The sequence below is a fragment of the Crocodylus siamensis genome, chromosome 2, assembly GCF_052110815.1.
Source record: "Crocodylus siamensis isolate JL-2025a chromosome 2, ASM5211081v1, whole genome shotgun sequence".
NCBI lineage: Eukaryota > Metazoa > Chordata > Crocodylia > Crocodylidae > Crocodylus > Crocodylus siamensis.
The window spans coordinates 128,291,272-128,313,838 of NC_143396.1; the positions used below are offsets into that span (position 1 = coordinate 128,291,272).

The 22,567-nt window shown below is 42.8% G+C and overlaps 1 long non-coding RNA gene across 1 annotated transcript; it reads left to right on the forward strand.

Moving 5' to 3' along the window:
• The first annotated feature begins 5,321 nt into the window (after positions 1 to 5,321).
• On the forward strand, positions 5,322 to 22,037 carry LOC149870775 (uncharacterized). The gene is made up of 5 exons (XR_016440490.1): positions 5,322 to 5,413; positions 5,964 to 6,024; positions 19,300 to 19,396; positions 21,130 to 21,267; positions 21,786 to 22,037. It is a non-coding gene; the product is annotated as an uncharacterized LOC149870775 (long non-coding RNA).
• Positions 22,038 to 22,567: the final 530 nt, after the last annotated feature.

The following is a 22,567-nucleotide window of genomic DNA, read 5'->3' on the forward strand; positions in this document are numbered from 1 at the left end:
CGTTTCAATACTGACAAGTGCAGGGTGCTGCACTTGGGCAGTAGAAACCAGCAGCACACTTATAAGATGAGAAATTCCCTTCTTGAGAGCACGGAGGCAGAAAGGGATCTTGGAGTCATTATTGACTCCAAGATGAACATGGGCTGACAATGTGAGGTTATGGTTGGCAGGGCTAACCGGACCTTGTCATGCACCCACAGGTGCATCTCTAGCAGGGGCAAGGAGGTGATCCTCCCCCTCTGCGCAACACTGGTCAGGCCACAGCTGGAGTACTGTGCGCCCCACTTCAGGACGGATGTGGACAACATTGAGAGGGTCCAGACGAGGGCCACCCGCATGATCCGGGGACAACAGGGCAGACCCTACAATGAGAGACTGCGGGACCTGAACCTGTTCAGCCTTCACAAGAGAAGGCTGAGGGGGGACCTGGTGACCGTCTATAAACTCATTAGGGGGGACCAGAAGGGTTTGGGAGAGACACTGTTTCCCCTAGCACCCCCTGGCATAACAAGGAATAGCAGCCATAAGTTGTTGGAATGCAGGTTTAGATTAGACATCCATAAGAACTACTTCACAGTTATGGCGGCTAGGATCTGGAACTAACTTCCAAGGGAAGTGGTGCTGGCTCCTACCCTGGGGGTCTTTAAGAAGAGGCTTGATGCCTACCTGGCTGGAGCCATTTGAGCCCAGTTTTTCTCCTGCCCAGGCAGGGGGTTGGACTTGAAGATCTACAAGGTCCCTTCCGACCCTGCTTCTATGATTGTATGATTCACTCTCCTACTGTTCTTACCATTAGGAAGTCTGTCCTGAGATTTAATCTAAGTCTGCTTTGCTGCAGTTTTGCTGCAGTTTAAATCCATTGTCTTGTGTCCTGTATGGCAATGAAGAATAGTTCTTCTCCCCTTTATTTATAGCAGCCTTTCAAATACTTGAAAGCTATCGTCATCATGTCCTTTTTAAATTTCCTTTTCTCCAAACTAAATATCCCCAGTTCTCTCAACCTCTTCCCCAAGCAGCTTGAATTCCAACCCCTTAACCATCTTAGCTGCTTACCTCTGGATCCTCTTCTGTTTTTCTACTTTATTTTTACCATGAAGGGCCTAAAACTGGACACAGAGGAGTGAAATACTAAGTGATACGATTTGCAATACATTTGCAAGGTACAAGAATTTCTGGGCCAAATACCTTTCCTAGATAGTTGAGAGGTAACTTTTTATTGAACTTCAGTTACACATCTCTATATGGCATTTATATAAAATAATGTCAAAATCTCCCCCTACCCACAAACTGTTTTCCAGTCAAATTTTCCAAGAAAAATCCCCCTTGCCTTTTCTTAACACAAAAAAGAAGCATTTTTGCAAGAATTTTCAAAAGGTCTAATTCATAAGAACATGCATTCTTCTAGTCAGTACCATGTTTGATATCTACTGATGGGCCTTCTTCCAAGAATCTGTCCAACCCCCTTTTAAACTGGGGTAAGTTACAAGCCTCCACAACATCTTGTGGTAATAAGTTCCACCAGTAAATTACGCAATGTATGAAAAAGAATTTACTCTTGGTAGTTTTGAACCGGATATCCAATTGTCTCATGTTGTGTGTATGGTATTTTGAGTGATCATAAATAATAAATCTCTATTTACTTTCTCTGCACCATTTAATATTTTGTAGACTTCAATAATTTCCTTCCCTAAAGCATTTCTTTTGTACGCCAGTTTTCTCCATGCCTCTGACCATTCTTGTTACCCTTCACTATAGCTTTTCCAGTTCTTCAATATCCTTTTCAGGTTATCCTATTCATTTTGATGGAAAATGAAATTTCAGATGAAAAAAGTCCCTTTTAGCTAAGGTTCTGCTGTGAGATTTTTCTTTTGATTTAATGTATCATTTTACTTCTGGCTTTCTGGAAACAGAAACATTTCAATATTCCATTTAGGTTTTTAATTTTTTTGGTTTTCCCCTTTTCCTTTTTAAGTTTTCCTTCTCTCACCTTTGTTCCACTGAGAGAAACTGAAAAATGAGAGAGAGGATGACAAAGTGTGGAAAAACTCATTTTTCTCCAATTGGGAAATGCTGGAAAATACGAAATAAACATGGAAAACTAAACTGAAATATGTTAAGATGAAAACAAATTAAATTTGGCATAGAAATATCTATTAGAGACAGTTTTCTAAAATATAATTTTCTGCTTGGCAAATTGCAAAAATATCGGAATCAACGTTTTCCCACAGGAAGGTCTGGATTTAGATCAAAACCATATTTTCCAACTGGCTATAAACTTTCAACCTGGTCTATACAACAGTAAACAATATAGATTCTCATGAATGATGCAGCACCCCTTCCTGGCACTAATCTATCTGGTTAAGTTTTTGGCAGGTAAATTCCTTGAATGTATGACTCTTGTGAAGGGCATGGTGTTGTTTTCAGAATGGATACTGTTGGTAACTACCACATTGTAATCAGTTCATGAGAATATGTCAAGGGAGAGTCTACAAAATAATACCTGGCAGGGAGGACTGGAGCAGACATGAGGCTGTGTTCAGTTTCTAGCCATCCTGACAAATAGAAATACACCACAGGCTGACATTTGTATTAAAAATGAGCAAACAGCAGCTATAACTTGATGCACAAGCAGCTGATGCCCTGGTAAAAAAACGTGTAAGTATTAAGTCAGATAACAGCATGTAAAAGAAAGAGGGAGATATTTCATGTTGTTTTGCCTTCCTTGCAAGTTAAAAAATGGTCACCGACTGTTCTCCAAGGCTATTTGGAGTGTTTGCCATGATTGCATCCTAGTTTTGCCCTTAATTAGTCTTTTTCTCAAAAATAAGTTCTTTTAGGGGAGAGCAGATTGCTTCTATTTACTTATCCTGCTTGAGCTTTGGGCAATCTGATCAAGGCAGGCAGGTCCATCTCTCATCATCCGTGTGGCAATGCTGTACAGGCACCATCCACCTGCATATCTTATACATGTGGACTACTCCTGGTATCTGTGTCCAGCACTAGGGATTTCATGGGAACATGCTACAGCTGTTCTATCACTGCAGAGAATGGAGCTCTTTTAGAAGCTGGCTTGCAGTGAATTATAGTAAAACTTGTCTTTCCACCATGGTCCAAAGGATGGAGGTGATTTTAGTTCACTGTTGCATTGAGGTTCCCCCAGCTCTGAAAGGTCCCTGCTACTATCTGTTCTATCCAACTGCACAAACCACAGATAGATTAGATAAACTACTCCTGCTTCCAAGGCAGTTGTTTATATTGTGGCATTGGATGCTTGGAAAGTCTTTGTGAAAAATGATAGTTTGCTGAACTTGCAAAGGAAGATGCATGCATGGAAACATCTCAAGGCACGGCAGTACTACTTACATCTGCCCAAAGCCTATGGGCATGCTAGCTCCTCTGGAGCAGTAGAACTAGCCCAGTGCAATATACTTTTATGTCTTGTTGACCTAGGATGACTCCAACTTTCATGAAGTTGTGTAAGGAGCTTGCCATGACCCTCTGGGGCCACAATATTTTACCAAGGGAGCCCATGTCAATGCAGCAGTGGGTTGGTTTTCTTGTCTGAGAAAGTAATATGTTTCAAAGTCCAACTGTCAGGTGGTTGTTGGCAGACTTGCACTATAATTCTTGAGCTGTCTTACTGACCGATAGTGGGCACAAGTATTTTTGCCTGAACTAATAGTTGGCTGACAGAGAATGCCAAAATGCTGTAGGGCTGCTGAGAGCACATGTGTGCCCATAGTTCACCCTCTTGATGAAACAAAGGAGTACGTCAGCCACAAGGGGTGCTGTTCCCTGGTTCTGGAGAACTTATTGGTGTTTAGTTCAGGTTCATATATGGGAAGAACAGGAAAGGGGTCAAATGTCTGGCATTTGCTTGCTGGGAGAAGCTGGGATCTCAATCTTTCCTAATGACATCACCATCACTGGAGTGTCATGGCCCACTTGTTTTGGGGGCACCTGGCCTATCCCTCCTGCAGTGGGTGATATAAGTGTACCCTGAACACACATGTACAGATGCTGGGAAATGAGAGGTTTATTACAGGAGGTGCAGAATGGTGTTGGAGCCTGTGTCTTTGGTAGACTGAAAGCCAGCTTGAGTTGCCTTAAAAAGACTTTGGAGTCTGATGCTGCAACTATACTCATCTGATCTTGGCCTGTCATACCCTGCACTGAAGGTAAGGATTTTTGTGAGTTGTGAACCCAGGACTCTGATGGGTTTACTGAATTTGGTTCATGCAGCCAGAAAGCGTACCAACAACACTAGTGCAGGTTTAAGGGAGATAAGCACATTCAGCATGATGCTGGATGTGCTGTTAGTGTTTATGAGCAATTGATTAGGAATGCGTGTGCTGCCTTCCTGATTACACTTGATTGGGAGACTTGCTGTGTTAATTTTTTTTAAAATCTACTTTGTATGTTGTTTAATTTTCAAATTGAGAAGGAGGCCTGTGAAGATGGGACTGCTGTAATCACTTATTGGACTGCATTGGCTAAAGGCTTTTATCTTGATTTTTAGATGTCTGCTGTTTTGCCTGTTGTAATCAATTTTAATTTAAATTTCTGTGTTTATGGGTTTTGAATCACAGGGTTCCATGCAATTTTGGTTTCCGAGTGATTGGTGTTTTCTGATACTTTAATGAAATCTTTTTGCATAAATGGAACATTTATTTTGTTGCAAATACCTTGGCAACCACCAAAACTGTACAGAAGGATGAAACAAACCTCTAAAGGGGAACAACTAGGCCATTATAGCCAGTTCAACTACCTGTCATTAATTTCCAAGCACACTCTTTGACAAGGAGTGCAGTGTAAATGTAATGCAATGCAAGACCACTTATCCTTAAATGAAACCCCCAAACTATTCACACTTAATACACCTACAAGCAGCATCAGTGGTAATATAGCCAGTCATTTCCAAGGTCAATGGCTGTGGTCTCAGACCTTTTGCTTTGGAAAGGGAAGATAGGACCTTTGCAGAAGCCCCCCTCTGTAGGGTGCCTTCTGCTTAACAGGCAAAGCAAGGAGGAAGCTGACAATTGGTGGCTGCAGCACTAAGAGTTGGAGTACATAAAATGGGACAATACAACTGTAATCCATGGTAGGTGTTTTTATGGCTTAGGTGTAAACGAATAGCAATCCATCAGCACAACCCTGTCAGAGAGCAAACTTTTGCAAACAAATAGCCACACTTGGCAGGCATGAGATCCTGCATCTGTGGTGAAAACTGCAGAGATAGTACTATGAAACAGCCAGTACCCATTTATTAACTTTTTTCTTCCTTTCTGGCAGCCATTTTGGAAAGCAAGTGACTGGTAACAGCCAAGGCATAGAGAAAGAGAAGTGAGCAATGGAAAGAAATTCAAGACTTTCTATCTTTAACTGAAGATGACCCCCCTTGGAATACATAAAAGTAAGTATATTAGACATGGATCAGGAAATCCCTTCTCTCCTGCCAATACTTTTCCCCCTCCATCACTAACACTATTAAATATGGCTGACAGCATTTACCACACTGGTATTTGCTTCCTGTCCTCCATGTATCTACTTCTTTATGACCAACCTCGGTTTCCTCTCCAAAAGGCTCTTTGGTGAATCCTTCCAAGAAAGGAGTGAGTAGTATGTAGAAGGGTTGGCAGACACAGGGATGGGGAATGATGGGAATAGCAACAGAGAGGGCTCTGCACCTGAGCCTGGTGTAGTTGTAGCATAGCCAAAAGTCACTTGAAAGTGGATGGGTAGAGGAGTGGGCTGCAGCTTAGCTTGGGCACACATCCATGCCACCCCTCAAGGCCAAGCTAACAAGTTGAGGCTGTTCTTGCCCACAGATGCATAAGGACTATAAATGGAAATGATGGGGTGAAAGGCCCTCTGTATGTCCAAAAACACAGGTATAGATAAACCAGTACACTGCCCTCTCTATTCCTCTCCCAACTTCCTTTTTTTTTTTTTTTTTAATCCAGGTCCAGTGACATTCTCTTGCCAACTGCTTGATTTCAGATCCTGTCTTGCAAGATGCTGGAGGTGAGTGTTTGCATGGGGAAATACAACAATGGAAGCAAGCTATTTAAGCCAAAGTTTTGTGACATCTTTTCCTCCTCCCTTTCCTGTTTCCATGTCCTTCTCCAGAACACTAGCTGTGCCCAAGAAACAGGCCCAATATGGGTAAAGGGAAGGCACCGTCTGTTGTGGGTGCTCTCACAAAGTGATCCTAATAGTCCCCTCTGGACTTACAATCTCTGCCACTACAAACAGTGCTATTTCTCCCTACGCGTTCCATACGTTTTTCTCCACTCAAACTGCAGCAGAGGAAATTTAGACTGGAGAACTTAGGAAGAACTTTCTTACTGGGTGGATGGTCAAGCTTTGTCGTAGGCTACCTTGACAAGTTATGGAATATGCATCCCTGGGAATTTTCAAGAGCAGGGTAGACAGGCACTTGACTAGGATGGGTTGGTCAGAGATGACCCTGTCTTGAGTAGGGGGCTGGATGGGATGACCTTATGAGGTCTCTTACAGCCCTACATTCCTGTGATCCTAGGACACGGAAGTGGTAATAAGGGTACAAAAGAACAAGGAGGCAGAAGCTGAGCTTCGCAATCTAAAGTCGGGAGTAAGCATACTGAACATGTGTACTGGGCAGCCTGCAGACTGAGGGCATGATGCCTTTGATAACCAGACCAGCCACAGGTATATGTGGATGAGTCATCACAAAATCTTCAGCTGGCATAAATCAGCAAGAGTTCTCTGAGTTAAATGATTTTGCCCAAGGTCACACAGGAAGCTCCAGGAAGTTCCTGTGGTGAAACCAGGAACTGAACTCTGCTCTACTGAGTCTTAATCCAGAGGCCATCTTTTCTGCATGAAAGGCTTTGGGCAGTAACAACATGACAACTTTAAAACTGATGGTTTCTTTTGCCAAATGCTTTCATACTGACTGAGTGTTGCAGTATTTGGGAATACCCTAGTCTCTGAGTATGACCATTCCATTCTCCTAACAATAAACTGAAGGTTCATGTTGGACAGAACATCCAGGTTCCCTTAGGTGGGCTGATGACATCTGCTAGATTCCTCCCTGTACCCACAATTCTTTTCACATTGACAAAATAACTTGTGATCCTTGGGAATAATTAGGTACATAATTGCAATTTTCATGGAGTACTTACTATCCTATAGTCCTTCAGAATGATAATTGGTTCATATGGTGCTGCTGACACTATAGAATGACATCATGGATTAATTACAGCTGGGGACATTAACAGACAGGCAGCTTTGTGGGCATTGCTCTCACATGAGGTGCACAATTGCAAAGAAGCCTGACACATCTGCCAGGGCTGTCTAAAGAAACTAGCTAGGAGCTAGCCAGTTGCTTCCTCCTGTGCTTAAGAACAATTTCACAGTAATAGTTTCTAGGTTTCCTTCTCACAGTTAATGATAGCCAATTAGGACCTAAAAATTAAACAAATACTTTCCCTCAGTTTTTAGTAAGGAGAATGATGCAGAATGTGAAGGCAGAGGCAGAGTGACTAATGGGACTACATGCATCTAAATGAAAATGTGTAGCTTTCAAGGTAGAATCAAAACTTAAAGATGTTAATGCCCTGACAATTGGGGTATTGCCATTCCAAGAACAATAAAAGAACTGGAATGTGAATAGGCAAGTCTGGCAACAAGGACTTTAATAAATCTTTCCTGTGGGGTGAAACCAGACAACTGGAGAATAGCAGGCAGTGGACCTGTGTTTAAGAAGGGACAAAACAGCGATCTGGACAAACTCAGGTCCATCATTCTGACTTCAATATTAGGCAAGGCTTTGAAACCAATTTTGAATAAAAGTCTACATATGTGGAGGTAAATGGAGAATGGAATAAAAGGCATTATGAGTTTATCATAGGGTAAGTCACGGCAGACTAAGCTGATATTTCTTTTTGATAAGATAAATAATTTTGTAGATAGAAGGAAATATGGTAGATCTGGGTATGTCTGGACTTCAGTAACATTTTTGATGTGGTGTCACATAGGAAATCATTGGTTAAGCTGGAGAAGACTGCCATTAGTAAAAAAAGAATTGTAAGTGGATAAGGAACTAGTTAAAGAGATGTCAATAAATTGTGTTAAAAGGTAACTGTTTAGTTGGAGGAGAAGTACTAGTGGAGTTCCTCAAAAAAAATGGGAGTGCGCTAAATAAATGAAATTCACTAATAATGCAAGTAAGAAGGTATCATCAATACAGAAGAGGATTGAAATATATTCCAGGAAGAGCTAGGTGACCTTGAGGACTCAGGCAATAGAAATGGAATGAAATTCAACAGTACAAGGTACAAAATCAAGCTCTTAGGGTCTATGTATAAAAATTTCTGCACGAGCTCAACAGCTGGAAATGACAGAGGAGGAGAAACATTTGTGTATTTGAATTGCTCAAAGCATGGCTATGAGTCACCATCATGATACAACTGTGAAGAAGGCAAATGAAATCCTAGGATAGATCAGTTTAGATTTCCAGTGGAGATGTGGAAGTCCTGAGGTCATTGTACAGACACTAGTGAGACCTCATCTGGGATATGGTGTACAATTCTGGTCACCCATGTTCAAGAAAGCTCACACAAGAAAAGGGACAGAGCAGGGCTCCTAGAATGATATGGCGAATAGAGAGCCCATTGTATGGAGCTTGGTTTGCTAAGCCTGGCAAGAGAAAGGCTGAGAGCGGGGTAGGTTTGAGAGAAAATAGGCGTTCGATCTAAAGGATTGTGTTGAAGCAAGAAAAAATGCATGTAAACCAGCCCTGAACATGTTTCCAATCATCAGACTAGTGAGGTTTTGGAACAGCTTCCAGTTGGGGCAAAACATCTAAGTAGTTTTAAAATGAAAGCCAATATATTTTGTGGACTAGATCCATATGATCTGTATTGCTACTAGCAATATCAAGGGGCTGGACTTGATGCCTTGTCCTACTTCCCCAGCCCTCACATACATGTGCCTGCCACTCATTGGAACTAGAGGGAACTCTGAATGAGTCTGAGTAGCTGGGCCTGCTGGGGGTGGCATGCCAGGTATGATAGGGTAGGATAATCACTCAAAGGAAGCAAGGTGTAACTCTTGTCCAGGGCACATAACGATCCTTTCCACCTCTCAACTGCCTTAAACCCCCTCTCATCCCTGGCTCATGTTTTAATTAGGATAGGCTGCTTTTTCTCCTGGTTCTTACTTCAACTCTTGGGCCAGGAACCTGCAGGGATGGGCAGTTTTTTTATTTGAAGGGATTGAGGAAGGAGCTAGCCTGGGGCTGAGAGTGCATGTTAGCAAGGAACAGAAGAGGATGCTCCAGCATGGCAATGGTTCTAGCAATGGTTCAGAGAAGACTCAGTTTAGAGAATAGATGCTGGAAGAAGAGGTTGTCCAGACACTTGATGACAGTAGGGTTTGAAAACCATGTCATCTGCCTCCAGTGGTCAAAAGGTTAAAACGACTAAGCAAGTAATTTAATTCTCTGAGTGGGGGCAAGTTCTGATCACAGTATGACCTGCCACATTAGACTGGTATTTGCTTCACTTACACCTTGGAAAATAAAGTGTCTGCGTGATGGGTGTGTGAATGCGGATACAGAATACACCGGACAGGTTTCCTCATTTTACACTGATCCCCATTAGCGGCATATTTACATTCTCTGCTGAGAGTTTTGCTGAGTGGGATGGAGGCAGAGGGAGAAGGGTTGCCTTGGCATTATTTTCTTGGTTGTCAAGTTTCAGTGATTCAGAACAAGCAGCAATTTCTCTCTCTATAGCTTTAATTATGTCTGCTGTCAGAGGCATAAGCCATAGGAAAGAACAGGACAGCAACTTTATTTTAAGCTAGATAGAAAGTGGCTAAATCTCCTGAATTCCTTTCAGCTTTTGAAATGGCTTTCTTCTATCTCAGTGCTGTACTTGGGTTCTTTAAATTGTTGGAGCTAAAAGGAAATGGTACTTTTAATCTCAAAATACCTGTAAAGCTTTGGAGTGGAACGCTTCAAAGTCAACAATGTTTAAAGCACGCTTAAAGCACGTTAACGGGGCATTAACCATATAACAGTTTTATTTTTGTGTGCATAAACAATAAATGTGAACATAAAAGCCTACAAGGGGAAAGATATGAGAAAATAATCCTGTTTGGAAAAGCAAATGGTTGATTCATAAACAAGAGTGTGTCTCACCTTTTATGTAGCACCACCATAGACGGGGGATTTTCCAGCACCATATTTTTCAGGTGGAAAATCCTAATTCACTGAATTAGAAGCATTCCATACGAACATCTCTAGTTCAGCAACGTTCTGTTGGTTGGTTACCAGGCAGGTTTCTGGGCAGATGTCCTACCACTTCTTCCACTGGACTCCCAGAACCCTGGTAGGAAGCCTAGACCCCAAACCTTCCAGGATCATTTCAGAGCCAAGGAACGCGGGGCTTTCAGGTTCCTCTTCACTGGGATAGCCTAGTAGGTGGGCTGCTTTGGGCAAGTGGGCTTCTTTGGAGTCAGTGTGTCTAGGGTCTTTAAGTGTGGGATAGCTGGGGAGCCCTGACACCCTTCTTCCTCAAGCTACAGGCAGCTGGGAAGCATCAGAAGTATTTGGGAAAGGGTTGACATGAATTGTTTTTTTTACTTTTGTTTTCTAAATAAAATGTTGGCATGCCTGTTCTACTGGAAGTTCAGAAATCCCAGGCTTTGTTCCATTTTACATCTGATTTCTTTTATCTGTGATTCTTCATGGGACTCTGCAGGCCCAGCGTTGCAGTTTCCAGCCAGCTCCTTGTAGCACCTTATTCAAAGGGGTCTCGATGTGTTTTGTAGACTTAAACTCTGTCTGTGTTTAACGGACCTACTTGTCCACACAGACTGGATTAGTGCCATGGTCAGATAGTGAGCACTAACCAGCTCCTTCAGAGTAATGTGCAAGAAACCTGGTAGTCATGAGTTACAGGATAAGCTGCCCCAAGGAAGTTTTCTCGTGACTCCGATTAGTTAGGATGGCTCATTCCCTGAATCATAAAGGTTTATATCCTTCCAAAGCTCTTATGTCCTCTTATCTCATTTCACAATATTTCTCCTTGTTCTGGTATTATGAGAACATTTATTATGTATCGATCAGAGCCTGGTTGAACCTACTATGACTAAGTGTCTGTTAGCACTGCTCTGGTGTAAAGTTTTGCCTGAGCTGTGGTAGACATCTTTCCTGGTGAGTATCCCAGAATTCCTAGGGTGCTGTATTCTGGCCAGTATGTCTGTGTTGGGCAACTCTGGGGCAGCATCAATGGCTGTACGTCAACAGTGGGATGCATCCATACTGGCAATGTATTGCTATACCTAACGTAGGGTCACATTGGTTATTTTGATCACAAGCTTCTTGGGGTGGGATGGGATCTTTGTTCTATGTGTGTACAGGCTCTAGCACAGTGTGGCCCTGAACTGGGACTGGAGCTTTGGTGTAGTATCATAATGCTGCAGAAGCAAATAATGATAATTGATGCTTATTTTTGCTGGAGTCAGAATAACTGCAAACCATTTGACAGTGGCCAGGCAGTTGGTGTGTTGTAACTGCTTTGTTTTGGCCATCATAATCATTTCAGTGGTTACCTCATGCTCCTCTGTCTGTCCTTTGTGCCTGCCTATTGGCTCTCACCTTAGCTCTGGTCCTGAAGAGCTTACAGTTTATCTTGTCATTATTCACTGACACCATCATTCATATCAGGAGTAATGACCACTCTCTCTGCCAGAATTATTTTCCACTGCAGCTGACCTTCTTGAGAACAGCATGTGCTTGGATCAGGCCATCTCTGGCAAGCAAAGCACTCACAACTAGTGGATGATGTGGAAAATGTAGGCCAACTCATTCCAGTTTCCACTCAGCTCATTCATTACTTCCAGAAACTGCAATACTGTATGTGACCCAAGAAGCTTCATGGAGAACTAATTATTATTATAGCTTGAGGGATAGAGCTAGTTATAATTAATGTTGCCTAAACATTCCAGTTTTAATCCCATTTTGGATTGCTAATACTTTTCAGAAACTCTTGTACAATAGACTGAAAACTGATATCTGATTTTTTTCCTTTTTTTCTGTAAAGTGTGTGCAAATATGGCTCATCTGTCTTAAAGAGGAAAACAACCATTTTCTCCATTGTAGAACATTACTGCGACTGAGACTAGAATACTGAAATTTGACAGGGAATTACCACTGCGCATTCTGGTGATGTCATAGGAATCTGATAACACTTTTAACAATGCCAGAAGTATTTTTAACAATCATAGAAAATGAGGATTGGAAGGGACCTCAGGAGGTCATCCAGCCCAACCTCCTGCTCAAAGCAGGACCATCCCCAACTAGATCATCGCAGCCAGGGCTTTGTCTAGCTGGGTCTTGAAAACCTAAAGAGATGGAGATTCTACCACCTCTTGGGGTAACCTGTTCCAGTGTTCTTCCTAATATCTAACCTAAACTTCCCTTACTGCAACTTGAAAGTGTTACTCCTTGTTCTGTCATTTGTCACCACTGAGAACAGTCTAGCTCCATCCTCTGTTGAAGGCTGCTATTAAATCCCTTCTCAATCTTCTCTTCTCCAGACTAAGTAAGCCCAGTTCCCTCAGCCTCCCCTCAGAAGTCTTGTGCCCCAGGCCACTGACCATTTGCATTCCCCTCTGCTGCACTTTCCCCAATTTGTCCATGTCCTTTCTGAAGTGGGGAGCCCAAAACTGGACATTAGTACTCCAGATGTGGCAGCATCAGTGTCAAATAAAGGGGAAGAATCACTTCCCTCAATCTGCTGGCACTACATCTACTAATGCAGCCCAGTATGCTTTTAGCCTTCTTCACTAAAGGGCACGCTGGTTGCTCATATTCAGCTTATTGTCCACTGTAACCCCAAGCCCTTTTCTATAGAGCTGCTGATTAGCTACCTGGTCCCCTGCTTATATCAGTGCATGGCATTGTTCTGTTCTAAGTACAGGATTTTGCACTTGTCCTTATTGAACCTCATGAGATTTCTTTTGGTCCAATCCTCCAATTTGTTGAAGTCTCTCTAAATCCAAGCCCTACCTCCAGCATATCTACTACTCCCCCCAGCTTGGTGTCATCTGCAGACTTGTTGAGGGTGCACTCCAGCCCATCTTCCAGTGCCATGTTGACAGCAAAATTTGTGCCTGTGAATCTGGCTAGTTTAAGGATCCATTAATTGGAGCTGCTTTTCCCTACAGGTCTAATTTGAACATTGTCAGTGGGCAATTACTGGAACTGAGCGTTTCCATCTTTTTAATGGCAATAACATAGCTCCAGACAGTCTAACCTGATCAAACAGGTTATTAACACTCTGAAACCATTTAGAATGAGCATTTAAAACTATTCTTTTCTGAAAAAAAAAAAAGGTGGTGGGAGGTGGTAGGGAGAAGGACACTTATCCATAAACACATGTGAACTTTACCTGTGTGATGAGTTCACAGCTCATGGGGCTGAAATAGAAGATGTTGAAGACAAACTGTGACTAACTTTCAAAGAGTGCTGGAGACATTTTCCGTAAGTCCTCAGCATTGGCTCGAGTCATCTGCCACTGAAATCAGAGACTCATCTTTTTTTCTCATAGATTTGTATGGGAGCACTGAATGCTTTCTTGGGAAAATCCCAATATGTTCCTCTTTTCACAGCTGTTCTGTGGTTTTCCTGATATATACTGGAAGATGCCTATAAGAACAACATCCCTGTTGCTTTCTGGGTAGGGCTGGGAGGTGGATTGCATATTGCTAGCACCCATGATTCTGTGCAGACCTCTCTTCCCAAACTAATTTGTCTTTTCTGGCAGCAGAGAGCACTTCCTGTTAGATGGGGGACGTCTATGGAACTAGTCATGGGTGGAAGTTGAACCACGCCTACCTAACACACTAAAGGCAGACGATCATGCTTCCCTGCAAGTCATCTAACAGGATAGATTAGAATGGGGTGAGGGTTAGAAACATGATGGCTTGATAGCTTCAGTACTGCTGCCATGACAGCCCGGCTGGCTTTCTGCATGTGTGACCATGCTGCGATAGCAGCAGGGAGCAGCTGCTGTCACAGTAGGTATCCCAGGTTATAATAGCTTTCAGTTTACTGAGAACTTTGAGCTTAATGGCTCCTAGTGTAGCTACTCGAGGGTTATTTAGGAGTTGGTAGATGATCACTGCCTGGCTTTGAGGGAACAGCAAACCTCAGACTTCAAAGCCTTCATTTCAGCTTCCAGGGAAAGCTGGGATTTTGTTTGCAGGGGCACTGTGTAAACCTCATCTTGGTGTCTGTTCACAATGGCTTGCACTCTCAGGGCTCAGCTTCACAGAGTTTTATCCTAAGTGCCAGCTCCAGCAGCAGAGCTTGATTATGCCAGGGTATACCCTGGTTCTTTTGAATTTCAGCTTTAAAAATCTTTAGGCAAATCTCTGTGTTTGAAACTTCTGAGTTTCCTCCGGCTTTTCTCAGAGACACTAAGAAACAATAAGGCTGGTATCATTTCCATGGAAACTAGAAACCAGCCTAGGTTTACTCCCAAGATGCATGAGCCACAGTGGCTTTCTGACAGAGTTAGGGGTAGGAGGGTGTCTTGTAAACTGAGGGAGTAACAAAGTCTGACAGCAGGCAAATGTGGGAACTTGCTTTCCCTGAACAAAATTGCAAGCTGCTTTGGCTTTTGCCAGCAGCTACACCCATCTCAGATTTATTCAGAAGGGAGGTGGGCATCCTTGTGCCTACAACTCTAAGGAGACCTGTGTTCCCTTTCTTGTTCTGCCACAGACTTCTTGTGTGACTGTAGGCAAATTGCTCATGTCAAGATTGAAGAAAGAATTAGGAGTCCAAATTTAGGGTATGCCTTCCCTGCAGTCCTGTCCTCTGTTCTTTCTTAGATGCTGGCCATGAACTCTTCTCCCTCCCACAAGTATAGAAATCCTTCACTCAAATGTGAATGTGTTTGAATTCTGGTCACCCCATTGTGTATAGGTCCAAGCTCACTGTTGCTTTGGCTCAAGTTGATATCCTGCCTTCTTTGCAGCAAGGACATAGGTTGTATCACTGAAGACCCATTAGTCTACCCAAGCTTTCCCCTTCTACTCCATGCTCAGCAGGAGAAACAAATTTTCCCACAGCTCTGGGGGAAAGGGCCTTAGGACAGCTTGGCTCATTGCACAAAGACCCATGGAACATGTGCCCAAGATGTTTTAACAGGACCCACAAACAAGTGCATGCCACCCCCATCCTGCCCCCCGCAGGAGAATACAGGAACTCAGGTGGAGCATTGCCACTTGTTTTTTCACACCCAGCCTTGGTGAACATGGCTGCTTAGACCCAAGTGTTGAGCTCTTGGGCTAACTGTAGTGAAGACATTCTCTAAATCCACTCAAGCACAGTTCCTGGGTGCTCAGCCCACTAAAGAACTGTGGGTGGGACTTTAAAACATACCTAATGGTATTAGGTATTAGGTACCCACCTCCCATCAAAATCCCATGAATTAAGCACCTTGCTACCATTCAGCTTCTAAAATCCCTAACATCAGTTATATATTTGATGGGCCCAGCTCTAACCCATTTTGCATGAGTAAAGGAGAGATGGCTGAAGCTTGCGTGGGTCCCTCTGCTGTCAGCATGGATGGTCTTGTTTCACCAAACTGGGTTGGAAGAGATGTACTGAAAAGAGAAGATAGCAACACAGATGGAGATGGGTGCTGGTTTAGATGTTTTCCTGAATCTACTAGTTGTTTTGCACAGTCAGCTACCACCTTGGCTGTAAAGCAAGAGCTGTTAGTTAAGTCTTTGGAGACAATTGGCTACACTCACAGAAAACAACATGGTGGACTCCTGTGAAGACTTGATAGCTTGCTTAGCACTTGCTGTCCATACATGATGCTGTGTGTATGATTGTTGGTATTATGCAATTTTAGTTCAGGAATTGTTGGATGCTTTTCGTTCTTTGCCACCTTCAGGATGTCTCCCTTTTGGGGTAGCAGTATTCTACCTAAATCTGGAGTTGGGAGCCTAAATTTAGGCCCCTGCTTTTTATAAAAATGTACACATTTTGTAAAATACTTCTGGGGGGGGGAAGGGGGGCAATGTCTTTATGGGCTGTGAGCTGTTCAGCTATGAGCTTGGTGGGACCCTGAAAGTTTTTTATACACAGGCCTCAATTTGAAAAATGAGCTAGGCTTTAGTGTCCTCAGTGTGGCAGGACTTACTTAGGCCCATATAAGCCTCTATTAAATTTACTCTGCCTCTGACTTAGGTTTCACACATGCCAGCTGCTGAAGTCACCTTTGAAATGGGACTGCGCTATCTAACGCCTTGTCTACATACGGCTGCTTCCACCTCCAGAACTTCTGGGGGCAGACTGAGGCTGTTACTGCAGTGCCACCAGAGCATAGGCACACCTGTCTTACTTCTGGCAGCTCTATGCAGCCAAATCCTGCTGGATTCATACTGTGTTAAGCCAGCTGTTCGGGCAGTGTACAGAGTGCCCATACTGGGGCTCCAGTACCTGGCAGAAGGCATGGATTTATCAACTAAGTAGCGTAGAACATACAAGAGTCAGGCCTTGCAATACTGAGTGGCCACTGCAATACTTTCAGAAATATGAGTGATTGATCCTTTCTTCGACCACTTCAGTCCCTTTCCCTGAATCATTCCAGGTTACCTGGCTCTCCATGGTGGCAACCGGATCCTTGACATAATCATCTGCTCATAGCATTTACTGTTGCTTCCTGGTGCAAGGGAATTTCTGTGAAGTCCTGTCTGCACATGGGTACTGTACACAACATGGTAGTGCACAGTAGATGTGAGACCTTATCCTGTTTCCAAGGGTTACAAGGTGTAATTTGTAGCCTATTTGATCCTCCTACACATTGTAATAAAGATGATGTATGCTCCTCTGTAGACCAAACATTAGCAAGCAAAGCTGTAATCATGCCTGACTGGTGGGTAGGCCTGCTGTCCTTGTCTTCAGTCTCTCCCATTGTAATGCAGTGTTCCCCTGTCACACTGACTGATAGAGGAGTTGGGATCATAATATCAAATGCCTGTATTAAGCTATACATGCAGAACTGTTGTTTTTCTGTAGCTGGGTCTGTGCTGTGAGCAGAGAACTTCGCTACTTCAGTTCTGAATCAGGGTTATTTTGCTCAGCACAGTGAGCAGCTGGGGATAATCCTGTGACACATTCATTTTTTTTCTCTCTCAAGCTCTCCTTGAGTGTGAAGAACAATGTTTTAGTTTTTGTTGGGGGATGGGGGGAGGAAGGAAGGGAGACAAACAGCTGGTTCATTAAGCTGGTTCACTGCACAGTAGTGTCTCATATAGACGTGCTCCCTGACAAGGAAACAGTGATTTCTCCTAGTCTTTGTGGCCAGCTCCACACCAACAGTATATCGAGCAGCTAGCAATATTAAGTTAAATCAACCAGTGTAGGGTGTGCACAGTCCTGGCTGGGGCAGAGACAGTGTTGCATAGCTCAGGCATGACCTCGCCTTACTTCTCAACTGTCCCCTGGGTTAGGAATCTGGAAGCCTAGATCTGATACAGCTGCCCTCAGCAGAGTACCCCTATACCAGGACAATTCTGCATTCACCTTATAGCCCCTCTGTACTGGATAGCATAGTCCTAAAACACCGAGGATGTTGGGCCTGCATTTGTTAGCAGTGATAAACATACCTAATACCAAAATGAATTTTAAGTATTCTGGGTGGTCACTCGTTTGGCATCCAAAGAGGTACAATATGATTATAAACTAATCAATAAGCTTTCAGACATTCTGAATGTCATTGCAAATGATTAGATTACAAAGCCTGGTCTAGATTTGCCCTAGCTGTGACTCCATTGAAGATAACAGTGTTGTGCTGGGACTGGGTTTGGGCTGGTCTGCTCAGAAATCAGGTCTTTTCGGTCAATGTTTTCCTTTCTTTCCATTCCAAAGGAAGTTCATTAGCAAGAAAAGGAGTAGAATAGGAATATAATGCAAGAGTTTTAAATAGAAAGTGTGACTTGCAGTGAGGGGTGTGATCCATAACACAGTGAGGCTGATGCAGTGTCTTGCAATGTGGTTAGAAATCAGTTTATAATAGGGCTGTCCAACAGGGGGTCCATGGGCATGCTGGGCTCTCCTTGTGAAAGGGGAGAGCCCAGTGGGGGACACCCATGCAGTGACTGGACCTTGGTCTATGGCCCATGCTTTGTACAGCCCTGGAGACTATGGCACATGTAATGTGGGGGCCCCCCACTTACCAGAAGTTTGGTAGCCTGGAATTATATGTACGTTTTAGCATCTTCATTTTTAAATGCATTTTATAAAACAGTTCACTATCCTGTTTGTTCAGCCATCAATACTCTTATGTTCCTCAGCTGGGATTTTTTCAAAGGCGTCTCGGAGATTTAGGCACTCATTTCCTATTAAAAGACAATGTGATTTGTGCCTCGAAATTCCTTAAGCTAAAAAAATACCAAGCTTGTTCCACAGGCCACATCACAGGGATGGGCACTGGCTTCCACAAATCATTCCTTCTGGCATGTTCATGCCTTGGGGCAAGGGTGTCAAAGATGCAGCAAGTGGGCAAGATCTGGCCTGTAGAGCCACATCATCCAGCCTCTGGTACTGGACCAGACCCACACACAGGGCCTGGGACATGTGCTGCCTGTGGCCCCCACTCTGGGACTCATGCTGCATGTGACACCTGTGTGGGTACTCCTCTCCTCCTCTACCCCCCACCCTCCGCTGGATCCACCACTACAGTGCCTGCTCCAGCTGGTCACTCATTTGGCCTAAGGAGTTTACAGTCATTACATACAAATGCAATCAAATAATCTCAAACAGCATTGAGGGGTATCTGGTCATATCTGCAACTCATTTTGAAAGCCCATTGGGACCTGGTGAATGCTGAGTTTTCTGAAAACCTGCCCCTTAGCACCCATCTCTCACCTTGCCCTCACGGTTATTTACACCTGTGCGTTGTGCAAAGGTGCTTACATCATTTGAAAAGGAAAGCAAATAATTCATGTGGCAGTATGGTGATATTAGCATAGCACTACAGTCTCCACAGTAGTCTCAGAGAGACTGTGCTGCATTTGAATGATGGTATATGTATATATTTTTACATTAACATTGTAATCTTGGTATATAAAGTAAATTGTGTCACAGTTGCTATAGGAACCATAATTCGGTGCTTCCTAACGGTGGGCTTAAAACCTTAAATTGAATCTTGTGTTTCTGTAGATTTTTGCATCCTATTGCCCTGATTTGTGAGTTGGTGTTTTTGTTTTTCCATTCTTTTTTAGACAGAAACATTGTCCTGACACGTTGATTTAAGATACAAACATGATGCCTGCTTGTGGCTCAAAATGTTAGGATAAGATCTGCCAGCAGGGAGGACAGGTGAGGTGTTCAAAAATACTCAATAAGGAACATGATAGTAAATGGTTCTGCAATCCATTATGTGATTTTACAGTTTGTTGCATGATCCTCACCTCATTTGTAGGAGGTGAAGAGCTTTACAAATATGTTTGTGACGCTACTGAATGTGTGTTATAGTTTTCCCTTGGTGCCCTATCCCCAAGAATATAAGTCTCATAGCCCAGGGACAGAAGTTGCACATAAACCAGTTTAAGTGATCAGAAATTGGTTTAAACATGTAACAAAACGGAAGTTCACTGCACATAAACCATTTCCAAAATGGCTGAAACTTGTTTAAGATAAACCTGGTTGAATGTAGTATCAGACTTAACTGATTTACTGGGGATGGGGGCGGGGCCCTCGCCCGGGGGTGCTCCATGGGGCACGAGCTGGCAGTGCTGGGGTGGCGGAGGGTCCGAGGGGTCACCTCGCCCCGCGTTGGGCTTTCTAGTTAAGCCTAGCCAGTTAGGGAGCAGAGGGGCAGGGCCCACCCCTTTGTTGGCAAACCCTGGGGACTGCAGCTGGTAGACTTCAGCTAGTTACTTCAAGGTAAAAACTACCAGTGCCCTGTCTTCACTAGAATTTTACATCAAAATAGCCAACTTAGCATAAAAACACTCCTTTTCTTGGAGCGATGTGATAGAGTGAGTTCAAATGAGATATGTGATGATGTTTCGAGAGTTCTAAACATTATTAACAATTCACTGATGTGTGATGGGTGGAGAAAGCTTTACGTGGACCATTGTCCTGATTCCCATGTCTTGTATGGAAATGGCTAGCTAAGCTCTAACAGTGAGTCAGAGAAATGGTACACTGGAAAATATTAAACTGATTAATGTAGTTTTAGTTGCCAAAATTTCCAGTCTGGATCCCACATTGCTTCTTTGTGCGACTAGGGATTAAATGTATCAGGCTAAACTGTAGTAACTCTGATACTTAAAAGAACCATTTTAGCCATTATAAGCACAGGTCCCCACTACATTCATTGCAACTTCAATGGTGATGAATAAGGACTTCAATATATAAAGCAAACCATATAGCTCTCTTAAAATGAAGCTTTTTCTTAAACTTTTACATTAGCATCACCTGTGTTTTTATTTGGGCAGGTTTCTTAAGGAGCTTAGCTCCCACAAAGCCACGTAAGGTAAGTGTCTACATTTTCAAAAGCTCAGCACCCAGCTATCTCCTCCCCCATTGTCTTTAATGGGGATGGCTGGAAGCTGAACTTCATTGAAAATCTGGGCCTTGCTGTTGATTAATTCGCTCTATTAGCAGTCATGCCAGGAAAGCTCCTTAATAAACGTGTAATTGTACCCTTCCTTTGAAAGAGAAATCCCCATTCACTGTCCCCTTCATTACATTAATCTACCACCCCCCTGCCATCTCTGGATGACTTCAAGAAGATTATACGAGTTATTCATTTTTTGTCTGCACTTTGATAGGATTGTGAAACAGCCTTGCATTTTTTTCCCCTGTATCTGCTTTACCTTTTCTCTCTTTCATAGATCTCTTATTGAAGTGAGACAGACTTAGTAGTTTTAAGACCAAATGAGGAAAATGTTACCTGGCAGGGAACATAAATAAGAAAACAGCCCATAATCCCTGAAATCAAGATTTTTAAATCAATTCATCACTTCATTCACAGCAGGGGCCAGTTTCTGCCCCCACCACCTTTTCCCCCACTCAATTAAATTGTTCTTCATCTTTTTTTAAAGGTTCCTCTTACTGGGACAGATCCATCTAACGACTCAGGAAAGGCATCCATCATTAATGAGATATAGCACATTATTCAGTGAAAAGAGAAAGCTTGAATCTGAAAGCAAAACATCTGAGGCTCTGAGCAGGAAAGTAAGGTGCATGTCACTCTACCAGTAGGAGGTTGGGATGAGGTACTTCTGCCCAGAGCTGGAAAAGTTTTTTTCGACAAATAATTTTGTTTGCTGTAAAAATGCAGTTTCAGTTTTTCCAAAACTAGTTGCAAATTCCTACTGAATGGGGCAGAGAGTTTAGCTGAAAAGATGTGTGTGTGGCGGGGGGGGAGGTGTCAAAATTAATGTTTTAAAAAGGAAACATTTCAGTTTTTAAATTTGAAAACAACCTTTTTGATACCAAATTTGCTCTGTTTTTTGAAAAAGGGAACCAAGACCTAACATGGAATGGGGTGGAGGGAAAAAACAAAACTAGGCTTCTTGTCAGAGTGACCAAATTGTTTGGGTAACATGACATGAGAGGGAGTTTGTATCACTGAGGAAACTGATTTTTTTAAAATTTTGGGTCAACCTGCAACAGTTTTATTTTGGTGGTGGTGGTGGTGGGGAATCAATTATCTGTATGGTTTACTTCTACTCTATAATAATTCCATGCTTTCTAGCCTGTGTAGGAACAAAAAATCCCCCTGAAACTGATAGAAGATATGTGTAAACATGGACAGTAAATCTGGCTTTTAAATTGTCTGCTGCAGTGGAGGTAAGAATTGTAGTTCTTGTGTTGGGAAAGTTTCCTTTTCTTACCCATCCCTTGCACCTCTTATCCCATCTATAAAATTAAAGCCCATAGTTGGTGTGTACTTGAGTACTGGTGCCTGATTTGATACATTATAAGGCCTTTAATTGGGTGGAGAAGGTTGAAGGGTTATTTTACAACAATTATTCAATATTTGTACAATATTTGTACAACTTTGCGAACATTTTTGGGCACTGGGAATACCAGTGGCACTATACAGCCACTTTCTATCCTGAATGTTTAAGAGCCTACATAGGCAATGAGCAAGAGGGTTAAACAAGCACAGAAAGGAAGTGATGTACCCAAGGTCAAACAGCTGATCAGTGGTAGATCTAGTGCCCTATCCACTTAATTATATTTCTTGCCCTATTGAGAAGCCATAGATATGCTGGGTAGCAAAGTTGGAACTCCTGCTTCAGTTCATAGGAAAAAAATAAAAAAAAAAATCATGAAATGTTGATGCCCCAAATACCACCAAATTTCCGTTAAGGATGCTGTGGTACATTACGTCAAAATCCAAGTTCATTGGAAGTTTCCAGTTGGACTGTAACTTCATTGAGCAAAAAGTATACCATTTCCCATATGAGCATATTAATGTTCCTTAGTCTATACCTTGCTTATTTTGACTTATGAAATAATGTAAACAATTTG